We start from the raw sequence: 6000 nt of genomic DNA on the forward strand, positions 1-6000 counted from the left end.
TATGTAGCTCCTTGTCCTTGAAGTGCGTATTGGCCGGCTCTTGCCCCAAGCCAGCACAACCTCAGATGGTCAGACACGGGGCGGGAGCACACCAAAGCCGAGAAAGTCAGGGCCAGCTGGAAGAAAAGAGAAAAGTGGACCGTTTACCCTGCTCAACGGAGAAACTTCTCCTGTCCCCCCTTCTGCAGCAAACCGTCCTGAGATTAGTGGGCAGAGGGGCTGCATTTGATGACTCAGAAAGGTGATGTGTGACTTTCATTAGCTTGGCGCACTAAGGTATTGATGGATGTCACGAGCTGGTGGTCTTTACTAAATGTGAAGGAAATGAACCCTGAGAGTCCCTCCTGACCCCAAGCCCTACCCCGGGACCCCTGCTTGCTGGGGTTATTTTCCTTCAGTCGCAAGTGATCCTAGCCGCCACCTTTCTGGTTGGCTGTTTCAGCCTCCCGGGGCAGCAGGGAACTGTTTTTACCAGAGAAGCCTGTTTGTGAATTCGTGTGCACTCTTTTCCCCGAGGTGAGCCATTCGCAAGATCAGATGTATGCATTTTCCACAAGTGAAACCATTAACCAACCGGAAGTGGGTTCGCCCACCCATCACACAGCAAGCTGATCTCTGACTCGGGGCGTAGTGGAAGAAAATAGGAATTGTATTGCAAAGTGCTGAGCAAGGAGAACGGGCAGCCAACACTGTAATCCCGAACTCTCTGAAAAGCTACACGCAAGGGTTTTTATTTGGGGTTTTAGGTGAGGGAGGGGGAGCATCCGTGTGGTTTTGGGAGTGAAGTTTTAAGACTGTCTTTCATATTTCCTCATGGGTCACCTGTGCAAATTCGAGGGGGTTCTGTGTGTTGCATCTGGTGGATTTTTAGTCTGTGACAAGTAAAGTTTGCGATCAGTCATTGTAGCTTATATCTTCCTTCTGTGTTGAACCTCATATTAATATGTAATGTCTTTCTTTGTCTGTTGTAAACTTTTTTGATGTAAAGTCTATTTCGTCTCATATTATTATAGGAACCCCAGCTCTCTCTTGGTTACTATTTGCGTGGACTGTCTTTCTCCACTCTTTCATCTTTAGCTTTTTGTGTCGTTGGGTCTAAAATGAGTGTCTTGTAGACAGCAGATAGTTGGAGCATGTTTTTCTATCGGTTCTGCCAGTCTGTCTTCTGATTGGGGAGTTTAATGCATTTACATTTAAAGTAATTTCTGACAAGGAGGGACTTACCTCTGTCATTTTGCTGTTTGTGTTCTATATGCCTTATAGCTTTTTTTTTTTTTATTGATGTTTTAATGGTTTCTAACATTGTGAAATGTTGTGTTGTACATTTTTGTTTGTCCATCACCACATATATGACTCCCTTCACCCCTTGTGCCCACCCCCCACCCCCACTGCCCTGGTAACCACAGTCCAGTTTTCTCTGTCCATGTGTTGGTTTATATTCCACATATGAGTGAGATCATACAGTGTTTGTCTTTCTCTTTCTGGCTTATTTCACTTAACATAATACGCTCCAGGCCCATCCATGTTGTTGCAAATGGGACGATTTTGTCTTTTTTATGGCTGAGTAGTATTCCATTGTATATATATACCACATTTTCTTAATCCAGTCGTCAGTCGAGGGACACTTAGGTTGCTTCCACTTCTTGGCTATGGTGAATAATGCTGCAATGAACATAGGGGTGCATAAGCCTCTTTGGATTGTTGATTTCAGGTGCGTTGGATAGATTCCCAGTAGTGGGATGGCTGGATCATAGGGCATCTCTATTTTTAATTCTTTGAGGAATCTCTATACCGTTTTCCATAGAGGCTGCACCAATTTGCATTCCCACCAGCTGTGTATGAGGGTTCCTGTTTCTCCACATCCTCTCCAACATTTGTTGTTTTTTGTCTTGGTGATTATAGCCATTCTAACAGGCGTGAGGTGGTATCTTAGTGTTGTTTTGATTTGCATTTCCCTGATGATTAGTGATGTTGAGCATCTTTTCATGTGCCTATTGGCCATCTGTATATCTTCTTTGGAGAAGTGTCTGTTCATTTCCTCTGCCCATGTTTTGATCGGGTTGTTTGTTTTTTTGTTGTTCAATTGTGTGAGTTCTTTATGTATTATGGAGATCAACCCCTTGTCAGATGTATGTTTTGCAAATATTCTCTCCCAGCTGGTTGGTTGTTTGTTCATCTTGATTCTGGTTTCATTTGTCTTATAAAAGCTCTTTAATCTGATAAAGTCCCACTTGTTTATTTTTTCTTTAGTTTCCCTAGTCTGGGTAGGCATGTCATCCGAAAAGATTCCTTTAAAACCAATGTCAAATAGTGTGTTGCCTATATTTTCTTCTATGAGTTTTATAGTTTCAGGTCTCACCTTCAGGTCTTTGATCCATTTTGAGTTAATTTTTGTGAATGGCGATAGCACATGGTCCACTTTCATTCTTTTGCATGTGGCTGTCCAGTTTTCCCAACACCATTTATTGAAGAGACTTTCCTTTCTCCATTGCATGTTCTTAGCACCTTTGTCGAAAATTAGCTGTCCGTATATGTGTGGTTTTATTTCTGGGCTTTCAATTCTGTTCCATTGATCTGTGTGTCTGTTTTTGTACCAGTACCATGCTGTTTTGATTACTATTGCTTTGTAGTATGTTTTGAAGTCAGGAATTGTGATGCCTCCTGCTTTGTTCTTTTTCTTTAGGATTTCTTTAGCTATTCGGGGTCTTTTGTTGCCCCATATAAATTTTAGTATTCTTTTTTCTATTTCTGTGAAGAATGTCATTGGGATTCTGATGAATCTGTAGATTGCTTTAGGTAATATAGACATTTTAACTATGTTTATTCTTCCAATCCACGTGCATGGGATATCTTTCCATTTCTTTATGTCATCGTGGATTTCCCTCAATAATGTCTTGTAGTTCTCATTGTATAGGTCCTTCACCTCCTTGGTAAGATTTATTCCTAGGTATTTTATTCTTTTTATGCAATTGTAAATGGTATTATCTTTTTGAGCTCTCTTTCTGTTAGTTCATTATTAGCATATAGAAATGCAACTGATTTTTGTAGATTGATTTTGTACCCTGCAACTTTGCTGTAGTTGTTGATTGTTTCTAATAGTTTTCCAACAGATTCTTTAGGGTTTTCTATATATACAATCATGTCATCTGCAAATAGTGAGAGTTTCACTTCTTCGTTACCTATTTGGATTCCTTTTATTCCTTTTTCTTGCCTAATTGCTCTGGCCAAAACCTCCAGTACTATGTTGAACAGGAGTGGTGAGAGTGGGCAGCCCTGCCTCGTTCCTGTTCTCAGAGGAATGGCTTTCAGTCTTTCCCTGTTGAGTATGATGTTAGCTGTGGGTTTGTCATATATGGCCTTTATTATGTTGAGGTACTTTCCTTCTATTCCCATTTTATTGAGAGTTTTTATCATAAATGGATGTTGTATCTTGTCACATGCCTTCTCTGCGTCTATTGAGATGATCATGTGGTTTTTATTCTTTGTTTTGTTGATGTGATGTATCACGTTGATTGATTTGCGGATGTTGAACCATCCCTGCGTCTCTGGTATAAATCCCACTTGATCATGGTGTATGATCTTTTTAATGTATTGTTGTATTCGGTTTGCCAATATTTTGTTGAGGATTTTTGCATCAATGTTCATCAGCGATATTGGCCTGTAATTTTCTTTCTTTGTATTGTCTTTGTCTGGTTTTGGTATCAGGGTGATGTTGGACTCATAGAATGATTTAGGGAGTGTTCCATCTTCCTCTATTTTTTGGAATAGTTTGAGGAGGATGGGTATTAAATCTTCTTTGAATGTTTGGTAAAATTCACTGGAGAAGCCATCTGGTCCTGGACTTTTATTTTTTGGGAGGTTTTTGATCACTATTTCAATCTCTTTACTTGTTATTGGTCTATTCAGATTCTCCATTTCTTCTTGGTTCAATTTTGGGAGGTTGTATAAGTCTAAGAATTTATCCATTTCTTCTAGATTGTCCAATTTGTTGGCATATAATTTCTCATAGTATTCTCTTATAATCCTCTGTATTTCCATGGTATCCGTTGTAATTTCTCCTCTTTCATTTCTAATTTTATTTACTTGAGCCTTTTCTCTTTTTTTCTTAGTAAGCCTGGCTAAGGGTTTGTCTATTTTGTTTATCTTCTCGAAGAACCAACTCTTTGTTTCATTAATTCTTTCTACTGTTTTTTTGGTCTTGATATCATTTATTTCTGCTCTGATTTTTATTATTTCTCTCCTTCTGCTGGCTTTGGGCTTTGTTTGTTCTTCTTTTTCTAGTTCTGTTAGGTGTAATTTAAGGTTGCCTATTAGGGCTTTTTCTTGTTTGTTAAGGTGGGCTTGTATCGCTATGAGTTTCCCTCTCAGGAACGCTTTTGCTGCATCCCATATGGTTTGATATGGCATGTTATCATTTTCATTTGTTTCCAGATAGTTTTTGATTTCTCCTTTAATTTCATCAATGATCCATTGGTTGTTCAGTAGCATGTTGTTTAATCTCCACATTTTTGTCACTTTCCCAGTTTTTTTTCATGGTTCATTTCCAGTTTCATAGCCTTATGGTCTGAAAAGATGCTTGTTATGATTTCAATCTTCTTAAATTTATTGAGGCTTGCTTTGTTTCCCAACATATGGTCTATCCTAGAGAATGTTCCATGCACGCTTGAGAAGAATGTGTAGTCAGCTGTTTTTGGATGGAGTGCTCTGTATATGTCTACTAGGTCCATCTCATCCAGTTTTTCATTTAAGTCTAATATTTCTTTATTAACTTTTTGTCTGGATGATCTATCCATTGCTGTAAGTGGGGTGTTAAGATCCCTACTATTATTGTGTTGTTGTTGATTTCTCCTTTTAGGTTTGTTAATAGTTGCTTTATGTACATTGGTGCTCCTATGTTGGGTGCATATATATTTATAAGTGATATGTCTTCTTGATGTAGTGTCCCTTTTATCATTATATATTTCCCTTCTTTGTCTTTCTTAACCTGTTTTATCTTGAAGTCTACTTTGTCTGATATGAGTATGGCGACACCTGCTTTCTTTTGTTTGCCATTAGCTTGGAGTATTGTCTTCCATCCTTTCACTCTGAGCCTGTGCTTGTCTTTAGTGCTAAGATGTGTTTCCTGAAGGCAGCATATTTGTTGGGTCTTGCTTTTTAATCCATCCTGCCACTCTGTATCTTTTGATTGGAGAGTTCAATCCATTTACATTTAGGGTAATTATCGATATATGAGGGCTTAATGTTGCTGTTTTGTCACTTATTTTCCGGTTCTTTTGCATTTCCTTTGTTTCTTGTCCCATTTGTTTTGGACTGCCAATTCCGTTTGGTTGTTCTGTCTTATGATTCTTCTAGTTTTCTCTTTGTTTATCATATGTGGTTTTGCTTTGATTATTTGTTGAGTGGTTACCTTGAGGTTTGGGCAAAAAATCTTGTGTATGAGATAGTCCATTATCTGATAGCCTCCTATTTCCTTATATTAAGTCAATTCAGTCACTTTCCTCTTCCCCTTCTAAGTTGCTCTTGTTATACCTTATTCTATCTTGTGTTGTGGCTGTGTGTTTACAGTGATGAGGTTAAATTTATTTTTGGTGAATTTCTTCCTTTGATCTTTGAGTTTAGTATTTAAGTGGTTGCTAACCTATTCCGGTAATGAACTACTATTTCTCTGATTTTGTCTACCTACTTTTCTCCTTCCTCCAAGCTTTGTGTTCCCTTTCTCTTCTTTTTTTCAGGCCTGAGGGCCTTCTTGAGTATTTCTTGTAGTGGGGGTCTCGTGGCCATGAACTCCCTTAGCTTTTGTTTATCTGGGAGAGTTACTATTTCTCCATCATATTTGAAGGATATTTTTGCTGGATAGAGTATTCTTGGCTGAAAGTTTTTGTCTTTCAGTATTTTGAATATATCATTCCAGTCTCTTCTAGCCTGAAAAGTTTCTGTTGAGAAATCCGCTGAGAGCCTGATGGGAGTTCCTTTGTACGTTATTTTTTGTTTTTGTCTAGC

This window comes from Ceratotherium simum, chromosome 5, assembly GCF_057802395.1.
Source record: "Ceratotherium simum simum isolate JZ-2026a chromosome 5, ASM5780239v1, whole genome shotgun sequence".
Taxonomy (NCBI): domain Eukaryota; kingdom Metazoa; phylum Chordata; class Mammalia; order Perissodactyla; family Rhinocerotidae; genus Ceratotherium; species Ceratotherium simum.